Raw genomic sequence first — 17754 nt, 5'->3', positions numbered from 1 at the left:
AAAAGAGGACAACAAGTAACCCCAAGAATATAATAAATGATGATACGAAATGACGGCAGAATCACAATCTAAATCCTAAGGTCACAACACAGCAAGGGGAGAAACAAGTCAATAACTCATACCCTACAATGATGTTCACATAAGGTCTTGTTCAACTCTTCCCACAATTCTACCAAAAATCTCTGACAAACCACAACTCACGAAAAACCCAGCATCTGAAATCTGGAAATTAACATAAATCAATAAATTACCATTAAGGAAATGTCAACTAAACATAGGATATCTAACTTCTTTCCAATTAAGACCATTTAATTACACGGGAGATAGAATTAATGCTTTCCAGATAAAAACAAGAAGTTAGGAATGATAATGTGACTATAGAAGGGTAAATGTCCACAGTTAAACAAGTAAAAGTCAATTAGGCAACAAGAATAACCAAAAAGGGCAGATAAATTCCAAGTAAGTCATGTAGAGGTGAAACTAATAACAGGAAACTCCATCGTATCAAGAACAACTTCATATTCGGTGATTACAAGGACCTAAGAGCCTAAAAGGGGCAATTTTCCGCAAATAAATCCGAGCACGCACTCGTCACCTTGCGTACAAGGAATACAATCAACAAAGAAGACTCAAATCCTAAGGGGAAGTCCCCCATACAAGGTTAGGCAAGATACTTACCTCGAACCGGCTAAAATCAACTAGCAACCACGTTCTTGCCACGAGTACTCGACTCCAAATGGCCCAAATCTTTTCAATTAAATCACACATTGTAAATAACATCTCAAGCAACTGATTTTATTATTTAATTTAAAGCTATGACGCAATTTAGGTAAAATGACCAAAACTCCCCTCAGGCCAACGTAGTCAAAACCCGAGGTTCGAACCAAAATCCGGTTACCAATTCCCCCACGAACCCAAATATATGATTTGTGTCGAAATCGGACCTCAAATCAAGGTCCAAATCCCCATTTTTAGAAAAAACCCAGGTTCTACCCCAAACCCCCAATTTCAACCATGAATTTCATTGATTTTAAGAGGAAAACATGTTAAATGATGTAAATGATTGAAGGAATTAAGTAAAAATCGACTTACAAATGATTTGGAAGAAGTTTTGTCCTTGAAATATCGCCTATGGGGTTTGGGTCTTGAAAGAATGGTGAAAAATGGTGGAAAATCGACTAAGTACAAAATTTGCTGGGTCTCTGATATCGCATTTGCGAACTGGGGTTCGCAATTGCGAACCCCGACCAAGTTTGGGAATTGCGAGATACTTGTTCGCATTTGCGAACTATGAGGGAAACTGGGAGGTTCGCATTTGCGAACCATGAGGTCGCATTTGCGAAACCTGACCCATCGCATTTGCGAGGTTTTATATCGCATTTGCGATAACTTCAGGCCTGGCACATTCTCGCATTTGCGAGCTGACTCTTCGCAATTGCGAGCTCGCATTTGCGAGCCATTGCGAAGCCTGCAGGTCAGTTATAGCTGCAATTTTTCCCAAGGTTGGAAAAGCACTCCGACACCTATCCAAAACTCACCCGAGCCCTCGGGGCTCCAAACCAAACATACACACAACCTCAAAAACTTCCTACGGACTTACTCGCGCGATCAAATCGCCAAATTAACAACATAAACATCGAATCAAGACTCAAAACTCCTGATTTCTTCCAATTTCTTCATAAAATATCAAATTCCCATTTTAGGTCCAAAACACGTCAAACGACGTCCGGTTTCAACCAAACTTTACAGAAAGCGCTTAAACCATATATAAGACTTATACCGGGCGCCGGAACCAAAATACGGGCCCGATACCATAGTCTTTTAATCAAATTTCATTTCCATTTTCCTTAATTATTTCCAGAAAACAATTTCACAAAAAAATTCATTTCTCGGACTTGGGACCTCGGAATTCGATCCCGGGCATACGCCCAAGTCCCATATTTTCCTACGGACCCTCCGGGACCGTCAAATTACGGGTCCGGATCCGTTTACCCAAAATATTGACCGAAGTCAAATTTATTCAATTTAATATCAAAATTTAGCATTTTTCTCACATAATTCATATTTAAGCTTTCCGGCTACGCGTCCGGACTGCGCACGCAAATCGAGGCAACCCCAGATGAGGTTTTCAAGGCCTCGGAAGTACAGAATGGATAAGAAAGCAAGTGATGACCCCTTTGGGTCGTCACATATGCATACTAATTATACTTATATATTGAATGCCTCTCTTTGAAACTATTATCAATATCATACCATGACTGCCAAACTAATCAGTGGTAACTACCCGACCGGACGTAGCACGGTGGTAAATGCATGACTACCCGACCACCCGTAGCTTGATGGTAAATGCATGACTGCCCGACTGGCCGTAGCACGATGGTAAATGCATGATTGCCCTACCAGCCGTAGCTTGATGGTAAATAGAGTTGCATATAACACTACATTATGAATATTAACATCTTTATTGAATGCCTCAATAGAGACTTAGGAACATACTTAGACATGCTTTGAGTATCATTTTATAAGAAAGAATAACATAGACATCCTTAACTACTAAGAGTAGAACTGCTTATAGAATAACATTACGTTTATGTTTTGTTACTTGGATCATGCCAAAAGAATGAAGGATTAGCCTTAACTTACCTGGTCTTAACCCACCGGCTCAGGATCTCACCTCAAATCCGCTTCACGATCTATACGATAACAAGAATAATAGTATTGTCAACCATACGAACAATTCTCTTAATCGCATAATAGAAGATAACCTATCCTACAATTAAATGGGTAGTATTTCTCACTATTCTTATCATTCCCTCAAGCCTACCATAGGCAAGGTAATACAACAACACAACTAGGAATTCCTATAACACGTTTTACAACCCAAACGACGATACAACGAGCGGAAAGCTCGGCTACGATTATCAAAAATTTCGGTAACTGTTGGGGGTGATCAACCAACGGCTGACGCGTGTCCAAAATCAGAGCAACATGACTGATTTGACGTTTTGGTTTGTCAGCTTACTCATGATGTGCGAGTGAAGGAACCAAGGTCAATTAGTCATTTCTCATCGCTCCTATAATGTAATCTCCGAGATGTGTGGGGAGTATCTATATACGGGTAAAATCGGAGATAGAGTTACCCCTGATTTCCCATTGTAGAACGAGAAACGACATTACTTGTCACTGGCTCGAGTGAAAATGAAGGTACCAATGGATCGGAACCAAGGACGGACAGACGGACGATACAACGGGTCTCGGGCATGGCAAACCCGAAAAGAGTCAAGCTCGAGTGAGATGAAGAATCGAGGGTAAAAGAAAGATGGTTAAATGAGACAAAATGAGGCGGCCAAAATATCCTCCATCAGCCGGATATTGCGTCACGGATCATGCTCGGTGTTGGCTACAGATCATATTTTCGTGGGAGAAAGGGAAGAAAAGATTTTTACCTTTTTTAAACTCGTATTAGGGTTAAAACTCCTCTACTATATAAAGAGAATAACTCTTTCTTTTTTTATAGACTGTTGGCATGCATATCAAAGCAATAAAGTTTACTTTGGCTTTTAGCAATTGTTTAAGTATTCTTCAGCTGTTCATCCATTTAGTTGGAACCGAGCTCTATCTCGAGGGCTCGACTGAAATCGACTGCTAGCGTTTAAGCCTAACGCAAGGCTTAATTACTTCACCATATTTGGTTTGATCGTTTTATCTCATTTCATTTCAATTACTTACTGCTTTTTGATCATTTGTGCTAAATTAAACCACGTATCCTTTAAATCGCGTACAAATTTAATTATTATTCGTTTTAAGGGGCAAACAAATAGTTCAATTGTTTTCTTGTGGTTGTTCAATTGGTCATTCGAAAAGGAAATTTCTTGTAAGGTTCTGTCCAATTAACATAGTGCGAATAGATGTAGTAATCAATGGTCACTATGCGAATAGAAAGTTAGGACGTATTTGGTATCGCGTAATATGTTTGTCCACAATATTTTTCTTTATTCATTTTTTATTGTTTGGTTGTCTTAAACTACTAATTATAGTAATTTTTTCTAAAAGAAAATACCTCATATCAAATGGCAGAAAACTGTTGGTAAAATATATGACAATATTGACAAGAATAAGGAAAATAGAAAATAACGTATCGAATTAACGTTGCGTCGTGGCACAAGCCACTGCTTTGAAAGTGATTTCGATCCGGTTAAGGTGTAAATCGTTAAAATCAATCGCTCCCCAAAATTCCACAACACTTTCAAACACGTGCACTTGTGACTAGAAATTTGATGTTTGCATAAATAAAATTGCCCAGAAAAATAGAATTGATAAGAACAACTTTAAAGAGAATGAGAGGAATATGTTTGTCTTTCATTTGATATGCTGCTAATCCCTAAAGAGGGATGCTTATATATCCAAGCTGCTGGACTATTACCGAAGATAAGATTAATCAGGGAACTAATATGTAGCAATAAACTCAGCTGTTATAAAAATTAAACCCCAACTGTTGTAAAATTTATTCAAGGAAAATGAACCTAGATATATTTTGGTAAGCATATATTTAAACATATTTCTGGTAGGCTCAACATGTTCCACAGTAATTTTAGTAAAATCAGATTTGAATTGGGCCTTATGTATATCTCATGTGCCGGGGGGGGGGGTAGGGGGGGGGACAAATCGACCAATTTTGCCTTCAAGCTCAATTTCTCATGTGTGCGAGACCACTCGTTTTTACTAGCTCTTTACAAGCCCAATAAAAGGCAACTCAATATAAAGAGGAAAAGAGAGTTCTTCCTAATCCATATGTGATGTTTGTCTATCAAATAAGACAAATAAGTAAGGAAAAAAAAGACCCACAAAGGAATCTTTGACTTGTATTACCAACTATTGGTAATAATACCAACAACCCCCACTAATCCAAAAGAAAAGATTAGAATAGAAACAATTCTGGGTAGAGGAAGGAATATATACTTAAGCGTCAATATCTTCGATTGAATTGACACGTAGTGAAGTGAGGCATCAACCAACGTCCACAAAGTGACGTGCTATTGCATTGAATAGACTTCAGTTGAGACTCCCACAACACATATTATAGCCTTAATTAATTTTATGCAAACTCCGCAATACTCATAAAAGTGCTTTTATGATCATGCATACACCTCAGGTCTCACGAGCGCCCTAGAAAGGCGTCCCAAGTCTTTCATAAAAGGCGATAACACCTTTACACTCATGTAGGTAATTTCATCAAGTTTATCTGCACATAAACTATCTTAAGTCTATGAAATCATTAAGAGTAAAATAAGCTCAACTTTATAAAGCACTACGTGTCACGACACCAAATCCCACCAAAGTCGTGCTGACGTCTAACACTACTTGTTAAGCAATCCAACATTCAGGCAGGAACAAACTTAAATAACATAAATAAATAGTCTCAACAGTTTAATAATCATAAATAACTGAAAGTCATAGCAAAAATACAACTAAAACCATCACATGATGATCTGGTGCCAACGAGTACATGAGCGCTACAATATTAAAAATACAAAATCTAATTCCTAACTACAAAATTGTATAAAACATAGAACAATAGTAACATAAACGAAGAGAAAAGGGACTTCAAGGCCTGAACGGAACAACAACTACCTCGAAATCTTTCAAAGTTGATACTGGTGCCGCACTCTAGCAGTCACCCATCTCCAAAGCACCAGGATCTGTACATAAAGTGCAGAGTGCAATATGAATATAACGAACCCCATATACTCAATAAGTGATAAGCCTAACCTCGGACAGAAAATAGTGACGAGCTTGACAATGTCCAATATTTAATACCAATAAAAAATAATAATATAATAATGGCAAAAGGAAAGATAGCTTACATAATATCAAGTTCGACCTTTTGAAATTAAGAGAAGAAATGAGCATACTTTTCAAGAATATCCGTTAAGACATAGATTCTCCACAGATATCATCTAAATATGGTTTTAACATTTTAACTGTGTTTTCAAGTTAAACACATTAAATAGAGGCATTATGTATAAACATGAGGGAAGAACACAATCTGGTACCTGCATGACAAGTATACATGTCAAAATCAACAGTACGCAGTTAAATCATCAAGTATATCGAATCTCAGCACATGAAAAGTGCTTGGCACAATTTTCTTTTGATCCCACACACAACAACACTCAGTACTGTACGGGTGCCTAACACAAGTCCCTCACCCAATCACATACATGACCCTGTGCATGTGCCCACGGTTAATACCTGACTCCGAAGGGGCGGGTCCTTGCCCAAGCACTGATCGGATATAAGGCAACAATCAATATTACTTGGCCCAATATGGGGCCTGGTGCACGCGTCACCTCGCAATCAATACCACTCAACCCAATGTGGAGCCTGACATACGCATCCTATATGGCTCAAACTTAATCATTAACCACTCATGTCTCAATTATTCACATCTCCCAGTACTAAGATCAAAGCGTGTCACACATATATGGGCATCAACAACATGTGGGATAACATATAAGGAATACATATAGAAAGAGATATAATGTACAGGTGTAATATCTTGACTGAGAATATGACTACAATCAAGGCAAAGAGCTCAATATAGCAATAATATCCCTATCATATCTTAAACGGATAAGCACATAGCATAGACATGATTTCTAGCATGAATAATAGCTCAAGTTGTCATACAAGTAGAGAAAATATGGAAATAATGGGGCATGATAGCAAAACAAGGCACATAATAGCCTAAGGTCTACAAGAATCATGAATAACACCGATGTACGCGCATACTCCTTTTACCTAGCACGTGCGTCACCCTATATATCTTAAATATCATAGCGAATGGGGATATTACCCTCAAACCATGTTTGGACAAGTTACTTACCTCAAAGCGCATGAATAGATACTCTAAAAAGTCTTTCCCATGTGAATTGACCTCCAAACGACTTGAATCTAATAAAAAATAACTCAATAACGTCAAACACAAATATAGGAACCGATTCCAAGTATTAAAGTTCAAATCTTTAACAAATTACAAAAAGTCAAAAGTCAACTCAGGCCCGCTTCCCAAAAGCCGACAAAAGTCATTATTCTAACTACCCATTCGAGTACGAGTCAAATTATACAGGTTTTATCCAAATCCGACTCCGAATCGGAATTCAAATGTCCATTTTTTACTCTTCAAAACCATAGTCAAAATCTCCAAATTTCTCTTTCTAATCCTATAATATATATGTAATAATCCATAAATAAACAAAGTATAATGTTAAAATCAAGTAAAATCACTTACCCTCTTGCCTTGTGTGAAATTCTACTTCATAAATCACCACTTTCTATGTCTAGGGCTCAAAATATGAAATAATGGGTCTAAGTCCCGAAATTAGACAACTTATAATTCTACCCAGTGATACCCTTCATGAACGTGGCCCAAGCCTCGTGTTCGCAAAGTACAAACCAGCTCCACACTAAATCAACTATTCACGAATGTGGTTCCGAGCCTGCGAACGTGATGAACAGAGCTCCAGTGGCCTACACGAACACGGTCTTCCACCCGGGAATGCGAAGACCAAATGCCTGACCAACCCCAAACCTGCCTTACTCTACGCGAACGTGATGCCTTAGTGGAGAACGCGAAGGCCACTACTCACAAAGCTTCGCGAACGTGACACAACAATCGCAAACGCGAAGAATAAATTACCATTTCCTCAAATAAGCCTGCGTGATAGCGAAGCACACCAGACACCAGCAGACTTCACCTATCCAGCCAAGCTCAAATGATCCAAAATCCACTCGAAAAACCCCGTGCAAACATACCAACTAGTCCCAAAATATAACACGAACCTACTCAAGGTTTTAAATCATATAAAGTAACATCAAAACTATAAATCGCACTTCAATTCAAGCTTAATGAACTAGTCAACTTTCAAACTTTTAAAACTCATGCGAACCACATCTAACCAACTCGGACTAACACCAAATTTCACACATAAGTATCATATGAAATAATGAACATGTTTCAAGTCTGGAAACTATAATCCGACCCCGATCGTCTCAAAGTCAACTCCTGGTCAATCCTACGAACCTTACAAACCATCAAATTTCCAACTTTCACCAAATAGAACCAACTTTCACCAAATAGAACCAAATCAACATTGGAACCTCCAAATCTAATTTCAGACATACGCCTAAGTTCAAAGTCAGTATAAAAATCTATTGGAACCATCAACTTACCATTTCGAGGACATTTACATAAAATTAAAACCTTGGTAAACTCTTATAGCGAGGTTAGGCTTGTTACTTATTGAATACATGATGCCGATAGTACTCATACTACACTCTACATTTTATGTGCAGATCCAGATACTTCTGAGTGAGATGATTGTTAGCTGGAGGCACCTGTACTAGATCATTGGTGATATCGAGGTAGTTGATGATTTCACTCGCAGACCTTATGTAATGGCTCGATCGGTTGTTTTGCTTTCTAGATTCCTGTTTCCCTGTTTAAGACTTCCTATATGTGCTTTTACTATTTATTACTTGTAGGGATGATTAGTTTGGTTTTGGAAGGGTTCGAGTTGAATTTGGAACACTTAGTTCCTTAATAGTGGCCTAGGGTGGATAAGTTTAACTTGAGTCAAAATTTTGAGTAAACGACATAGGAACCAAGATTTAGTAGTTATAATAGTTTTGTATGGTGATTTTGGACTTGGGCGTATATTTAGATCGAGTTTTCGGTGATCCAGAAGCGTTTCAGCTCTTAATGTTGAAAGTTGGAGTCTTGAAGATTTTAGAGTTATCGCTGTCCGTTCCAATCCCGAGCCTAGGAATAGGTTCAGATGGTGATTTGTGACTTGTGTGTAAAATTTGGCGTCATTGCGAGTTGTCTACGTATGATTCGTCACGTTCGGAGCTAGTTGAAGAAGTTTGAAGTTCATAAGTTGATTAATTTTTTATTAGGGTGCGATTCTTGGTTTTAATGTTGTTTTATGTGTTCTGAGGCTTCGAGCAGATCCGTATCATGTTTATGAACTTGTTGGTGCATTTGGATGGGGTCCCAGGTGGCTCGGGTGTATCTCGGGCCACACAGAGTTAAGTCCAAATTGCAGAAATTGCTGGTTCTAGTTTCCTTCTTCGCGAACGCGGAGGTGGTCTCGTGTTTGCAATGAAGGATTGGGAGTTGGTCCATCTTTTTCTTCGCATTCGCGATGATTGGGTCATGTTCGTGAAGTCTTGGGACCAGCGGCCTTCCTGTTCACGTAGAAGGAACTGGGTCTGGGGGGCCAGCTGGTCATTGCACTTTGCGTTCGCGAAGGGTGGAACGCGTTCGCGAAGCTTAGGATGGGCTAGCCTTCGCAAACGTGAGGACAAGGACACGTTCACGAAGATTCCTTTCTGGGGTGGCTGATTTTTGGCTTCGCGGTCGCGAAGAAAGGATACCTGGGCAGTAGCTTGATTTAAAACTGGGACTTAGGCCATTTTCTTCATTTCTCACATCTCTTGGCCGATTTTGGAGCTCTTGGAGCGGAGTTTTCACCTAGCATTTTGAGGTAAGTAATTTCTACATAATGTGAGTTTAATACATAGATTATAAGTAGATTATAACATAATAATTGTAGAAATTTCGGGATTATGTTGAAAAATTTAGATTTTTGTAATAATGGGATTAGACCACAAAATTGATTATGGAATTGAGTAGATATATATTTGAGTTTGTAAGGTCATGGGTAACATTATTCTACAAATATTACCGAAATCCGGGCAAGTGGGCCCGGGGGTAACTTTTAGGTACTTTCCAATTGGTTGGGTAACTACTTTAATAGGTGAATTATGAACTTTTGAGCATATATTTATTAGTTTGTACGACCTTTAGCTAGTTTCGGATTGCTCGGCATCGATTTGGGATAACTAGTGAGGTTGAAGGGCCGAGTAGTGGACTTAGAAGCGAGGTAAGTCTCTTGCCTAACCTTGTAAGAGGGAATTATCCCCTTAGGTGTTTAAATTGTTATTTGTTATTAATTGTGGGTGCTACTACGCACGAAGTGATGAGAGTCCGTACGTAGCTAAAAGTCATGTTTATGTTCAGGTAGACTTAGGACTTTATCATGCAATATGTATTATTTGAACCCAACTTGTTAGTTTAATTCCTTGAATTTATAATTCAAATATGACTAGGGATTATGTTAGGCCGAGATTCATTACCTTAAGTTTTGGCGAAATATTCGATTGTTGATAGAAATGTTATAATTCTTGATGTGCTTATTCTGGTGTTGTAATTATATGACCCGCAATCCGAAGAGTTTCTCTATTCTTGTGGTTCGAGCCGAACGCTTCGATAATATATGTTATGAGAAGTATACAAAGATCGGGCCGTACGACCTTGGTAGTGTATGTACACGACTATTATGGATCGTGTTATACGATCTCGGCATAACCTGTGCATAATATCGCTAGGGGTTTGATTATATTTTATATTTCCTTCATGACTTGAGAATTGACAATTACTTGGTGGATCTTATTTGTTGAAATTGGCATGTGATATTTGGAGATTTTTAAATTGATATTTTGTTAAAGAATCACTTATTTATTGTTTCTTATTCCATTGTCATTGTTGTATTTCATGCCTATTTATAATTCTTGCACTTTATTTATTGACCACTAGTAAGTGTCGATGTTGACCCGCCATCACTACTTTTTTGAGGTTAGACTAGATATTTACTGGATACACGTTGATTTGCGTACTCATGCTACACTTTTGCACAAATTATGCAGGCACTGAGGCAGGTACATCTGGTATCCGTTCGGGCGCACATCTACATTATCTGGAGACTTAGTGGTGAGATGCTCTCTCCATGCTCCGATCTGCAGCACCCCGAGTCTTTTTCCTATTGCATTTTATATTTCTGTCTATTTTATTTCAGACAGTAGTTGTAGTGGTTTGTATATTTTACTAGATTCCTCGTGAACTCCTGACACTAGGTTTTGGGAAGTTCAAGTAGACGCTTATGGTTTTTGTCTAATATTATCACCATTTTGTTTCTATGTTTTATTCATGCTTCATATTGTCCTGGATTCCATAGTTTCCTTATTAAATAAAATTCATAATTTCAAAAGTAATAAAAATGAGTAATTAAATAGATAGTTCACTATTGGCTTGCCTAACAACGATGTTGGGTTCCATCACGGCCTATAGTGGGAACTGGGTCATGACACCGTGGAGTCCCCTCCTGCTTTGCTTATGTTATCACTGTTCTATCATTCAGACAGTTATATTTTTTAGGATTAGACTATGTATTTAAATTCTATAGTGCTCATGTGCTTGTTGACACCAAATCATGGGATGGTTGTAGTTGCGTTATTGCTGGTATTTCGGATCTTTTGTGGTCATTCCGCTGTTGAAATTATTATGTTCTATTATTGATATTATTGTTATTGTTTAAATTGTTGGCTTCGCTAGCAAGCGGTGTTAGGCGTTGTCACGGCTCCCGTGAGAGTTTGGGTCATGACAAGTTGGTATCAGAGCACTAGGTTGCCTAGGTCTCACGAGTCTTGAGCAAGTTTAGTAGAATCTTGCGGATTGGTACTGAGACGTCTGTACTTATCTTCGAGAGACTACCTAACGGTTAGGAAACTTTATTATTCTTGCATTCTTGTCATGCGGATTTTTTGTTAATTCTGAACTTTGAACCTTTACTCTTCTATTCTCTCACAGATGGTGAGGACACGTTCAGCCGAATAAGGCGAGTAGGAATTAGTGCCACAAGTCTATGCCGCAAGAGGTCGAGGCTTAGGTAGATCTAGAGGTAGAGGTAGAACTCAGCCTAGAACACGAGCAGCGACACCTGATGTTGAGCCCCGGATAGAGCAGGAAGAGAAGATCCTTGTTTCGACCGAGCCAGTTGGACTAGCTCAAATCTTAGAGGGGTTCATCGCAACCCCAGTGCACCAGGATACCCTATCCCACCTAGTTGGTCTTATGGAGAATGTGGCCCAGGACGGTGTATATCCTATAGTACCAGTCATTTCTAAGGCCGGGGGAGGATCCCAAACTCCTGCTACTTACACTCTAGAGTAGATGGCTCACGGGTATCAAACCCCAGTAGTTCTACCAGTTGGGGCAGTTCAGCCTACTATTGATACTCAGCCTGGAGAAAGACCCACGATGTCAGCTGAGGGGCTGAAGAGGTTGACAATTTCACCAAGTTTTTCCCCCCTCACTTTGGTGGTACACCTTCTGAGGAACCCCAGGATTTCATAGACCGTTGCATGAGATATTGCACAACACGGGTGTTTTGGAGTCTAACGGATTTGATTTCTTAGTGTTTTAGATGCATGGTACTGTCAAGAGGTGGTGGCAGGTGTATGTTCAGGGCATGCCAGCAGGTTCACCTTTTCTCATCTAATCCCAGTTCTCACAGGTGTTCTTAGAGAAGTTCATTCCCTTCACTTAGAGAGAGGACTTCCGCAGTCAGTTTGAGCGCCTAGCAAGGTAGCATTACGACCACCCAAGAGGAGTGGCTATCTTTCTCTTTATACGCAATATCTTGAAAGGCAAAGATTAATATGAGACTAGATTTGTGGATTTATCACACCATGCAGCTATCCAGATCCCTATTGAGAGGGAGAGGCTATAGAGGTTTATAGATGGCCTTACATATAGTATCAGGCTACAAATGGCTAGGGATACCGAGGATGATATTTCTTTTACTTGGGTTGAAGAGATCGCCAGGAGGATCAAACGCATCAGAGGTCAAGCTAGGGAGACGACCTCTAACGAGAGGCCTTGTCATTTTGGAGGATTCAGTGGTGCCTCGTCTTGCGGTCGAGGTTGGTTTGTGAGGGGCCAGTCTAGCAGACCACTTTATCATTTGACACCTCCTAGACGAGGAGCTTCAGTACAGTTGTCATTCAGTGCACTCCCAGCTCATAGCTCTTATCACACTCCATTAGTTCAAGGTTTGTTAGTACCGTGCTCTTTCAACTGTTATTCTGGCTCACGGGGTCCGACCAGGCCCCGCAGTAATTCCCAATTTGAGGTTGCTACGAGTATGGGGAATTGGGGTATGTGAGGAAGTATTGCCCCCATTTTTGCAAAGGTCTAGTGCAGCAGGGAGGCTAGACTATGACTCCCGCACCAATTGCTACACCATCGGCTCAGCCAGCTTGGGGTAGAGGTCATATGGGACGAGGTCGCCCTAGAGGAGGAGGTCAGTCAGGTGGTGGACAGGCACGTTGCTATACATTTCCCGCTAGGCCAAAGATAGTTTCTTCTGACATTGTGATCATATGTATTGTTTCAGTGTGCCACAGAGATGCTTCAGTGTTATTTGACCCAGGTTCCACTTACTCTTATGTGTCATCATGTTTTCCTTGTTATTTGGATATGCCTCGTGATTCTTCAAATATGCATGTTCATGTATCTACATCGGTGGGTGATTCTATTAGGGTGGACGGTGTATATCAGTCTTGTGTGGTTACCATTGGGGGTTATGAGACTAGAGTTGATCTCTTATTGCTCGGCATGATTGATTTTGAGGTAATTTTGGGTATGGATTGGCTATCTTCGTACCATGATATCCTTAATTTTCACGCTAAAACCGTAGCATTGGTGATGTCAGGGCTGCCTAGGGTAGAGTGCAGAGGTTCTCTTTGTCACACTCCTAGTAAAGTGATTTCATACTTCAATGGATGGTTGAGAATGGGTTCTTGGCATACTTAGCCTTTGTGAGGGATATGTCACGCCCCGAACCTGAACCTTGACGTAACACGGCACCCGGTGCCTGACAACATGTAACCGAGCGAACCAACTGGCTGACTAAATCAACATGTGATATCATACATACTGAATGCAAAAGATAAACTAACACAAAGTCTGAATGATATAAATCAATGTGTGGAAACTCTAACATAAGTCTGAAATATGTCTGTAGCCAACATTACTTAAACATGAAAAGCATACAACTCTGTCTAACTGTTACTTTAGTCTATGAAGCCTTTAATGAAGTACTGAAAACACTATCTGTTTGTAAATACTAAAAGACTGTGAAATAATTATAATGTCCCGAAAGAACTGGGGCTCACCAATTAGCTGGTACGAGAATCCTAGCGCTCTGAATTATCAACATAAAAATCGTTACTTGCATAGTGAGATGCAGGCCCCGGGCGAAAATGACATCAGTACATTTGAATTACACTGGTATGTAAAATAACTGAAAGAAAGAACTTTAAATGCTGAAACTAAAATTGAGTTGATAACTGAAAACTGATAACACAAAACTGAAATGATAACTGCTCAAAATCAAAGTAACTGATAACTAAAATGATAACTGATAACTGAAATGATAACTACTGAAACTAAACTGAAATGATAATTGATAACTGATAACTGAACTGAACAAAGGAAGTAAGGATATGAATACTCCCTCTTCTGAATGATGAACTTCCTGTTTGTCTGGAAATAACTACAGCCTCGGGCCCAATATATATGTGCACAAGCTATGGCCTCACGCCCAAGTATACGTGTACATAACTACGGCCTCAGGCCCATAAATGCATAAAGCATAAACTACGGCCTCGAGCCCAAATATAGGTGTTCGACATTCAGGGATTTAAATTCAGGAACTGAGAATCATACTACAATATGTGATGCTGAAATACTGAATCATATTGAGTTACATGATACTAGAATACTGAATAGGACTAGAATAAGACATGTATTCTTGAACTGATTATGAACACTGAAACTTCAATTGTTTATGACATGCTGAGTAATCTAGACTGAGACTCATGGACATCAAACCAAAGTCTAAATTGGTTACACACTAAGCTCACAATGTTCAGAATGAAAGTCATGAACAATTTATGAAGCTAGAGAATAGAAGTTCTGCAACTATTTAAGGAACTAGGCTTAAGTATATTTCTCAGGACATTAGTAACATGTAAAAGAAACGTAGTGTAGGCGGAATCATTAACATTCCCAAACATGGAGAGTTAGCCTCACATACCTTGACGTGAGCCCTTTTTAAGCGTATCACAATGTTTGTCGCCTCATTCAACAATAATCTATATCAATATATGTCAAGAGGAACCAATATTAGCACTAATTCTCATGTTTTAGTCACTTAAGCTTTTTATCAAACACCTTATAATGGGCGTAAAGCCTCATAGCCCTTAGTAATTGGTCTTTCCTTCACAAATTTCTCATTCTACTACTTATAGGTGATTCTATAATTCCATATATATGTAGCTAACACCATTTCTCATCACCCAAATATTTACAACAATCATAAGTCAACAACCTAAAACCCTAGCATAGTTCATATTGTTCTCTTTATCAGACCAATTTGCTATTCTCCCAAAACTCATCACTTAATAGTTATAAATGATTAGGGAGTCAAAACATTACCTTTTTGAAGTTCAATCCTCTTGAATTCGAGTTCTAGGGTTTGTTTTCTCAACCATGGTGTCTCGATCGAATATCTAATGATTTGAAGGATTTACCCATGTTAATAAGGTGTTGGAGAATTGAAATTAACTTAGAATCATCATTAAAACTTACCTTGGATGATGGAGGGGCCTTGGGGAAGTTGGGTACTTGAGAGCTGCCCTTCTAGATTAAGTTTTCATTTTTTGGGGTGTGGGGTACGACCTAGGGTTTAAATAAGTGTACACATCCCAAAACTTGAGGATGAAATAAAAGTAGCTCGAATAGACATTGTCGGCGCGGGACATCATTAGAGGCGCCAAAATAACAGTGCAAGGCACCATCAGAGGCGCCAAAACTACATGGCCTTGCATTGTCAGGGGCGCTAAGGTTAATTCCATGGACAGTGCCTTATACTGTCTAAGGCTGTGAGTTTTCATGGCCTTGCACTGTCTAAGGCTATGAGTTTTCATGGCCTTGCACTGTCTGAGGCTGTAAGACGGACCTCCCATAAACTTATTCGATTCTATCGAATTTTATGCACCTCACTCTCGGTCTTGATTCTAAAACAATTATTTCCACCCATACTCATCCTGATAGGACTTCACATGTCTAAAAGGTGACATTAATACTCATTTAACACATCCACAACAAATCCGGATTTATGGAGTGTTACACGATATTGGTACTATTACTCCTACTGTTGAGTCAGTTTCTGTAGTGAGGGAGTTTCCAGATGTGTTCCCAGCATACCTGTCGGGCATGCCAATGTGAACACCTAATTTTTGACCACACCCAAATTCTATTCTATATTAATGTAAATATTTCTTTTAGGTCTAATCTTAATATTTTAAACTTTTATCTTACTCTTAATAGGTTTTATTTAAAATAAAAAAAACTAAAAAATTTACTTACATTCTTAGAATATAAAGTTTATTTCTAAAAAAAAAAAAGAAGAAAATGAAAATTTACAAAAATATATGGTTTCTTTTAATTAGAATTATAATAAATAAGTTAGCTTTAGTATTTTTCTTAGTATAATTTAAACTACAATTTAAATATTTAGTATTTTTATGTATATAATATCTAAGTATAAAAGTAGCTGACTAATATTTTTAACTATGCATTTTACTTTCTATTTTTCTTCATTTAAAAAAAAAAGTAAAAGCTATTAACAAAAAGGAGCAACTAACGAAGCCAAATAAAAAATAACAAAATAAGAAGAAAAAAAAAGGGGAACATAAATACCAACAAACCCCACGATCTGTTCCACCTAAAACCCCCCATTTTCCCATCTTCCTCACTATCTCCACTTTTACTCCCTAATATATCTCACCACAATTGCACACACTTAGGTCTCCTCTCATAAATCCTCCACCACATCCCCACGTCCAAAAAGAAAAACGGACAACACACACACATCTCTATAAGAGACATTTTCACAAATCAAGAAGGGGAAAACAAAATGGGGAGGAATATTTTGAAAAGGAAAAATTTTGAAACAGAAGAAACTCCTTCTTCTTCTTATTCAAAATCACAACCACCAAGAGACATCATCTATCTCCAAAACCATCAGTGATAACAAGCAAAAGAATGGGCAAAAAACAGACAAAATACACAGAAAATGATGGCTAAAAGCGAGCGAGTAAGAAAGATTAAAAGAACCACTGCTGGCCACCGTTATCCGCCGGAACTGTTTCGTTTCAATTGGAAACCTTTAGATGTGAGAGTCGAGGTTGTTTGCAGTGATATTTTGTTCCGTTCGAGTTGCTTGAGGTTCGACATTTCCGTCGGGTCTCTGGCTTACGGTCTGTTCATGTTCAACTACAGTGACGCGTTCTTCTTGTAAACCAGTTAGAATATATTTAATATATTTAAAGGTCTCAAAGGTCCGTTGTTTTCTTCTTTACCATTTTTGCTCGGAAGATCATGCTTGGTTAAATTTTTATAATCTGTTATGGCTGTGTCGTTTGAATTTTCCGTGTTGGTTAATTTCGTCGTATTAGGTGGTGTAATATTATTGTGTTCAGTTAACTTTGTTGTTAAGGATGTAGGTGCTTAATTTTGTTTTTCTAAACCCCAAACTATAAAAATGAAGAATGCTAAATGTTTTGCCGTGGAAATCCTTTTCGTTTGGTTTCTTTCATGTTCGTNTCTTTAATTCCTTCTTTAGAAGTCTTTCTTTAAGACGTCAAATTAAAAATCCAAAAATATTTCCACCTTCTTTAGAAGTCTTTCTCCCAAAAATTAAAAAAAAAATTGAAATCCAAAAAAAAAAAAAAACTAACTTTTTATTTCGAAAATTAACCTAAAAACTAAAAAAATTAACTAAA

Source organism: Nicotiana attenuata, chromosome 9 (genome assembly GCF_001879085.1).
Source record: "Nicotiana attenuata strain UT chromosome 9, NIATTr2, whole genome shotgun sequence".
Classification (NCBI taxonomy): Eukaryota; Viridiplantae; Streptophyta; class Magnoliopsida; order Solanales; family Solanaceae; genus Nicotiana; species Nicotiana attenuata.
This window is presented reverse-complemented; position numbering follows the sequence as displayed.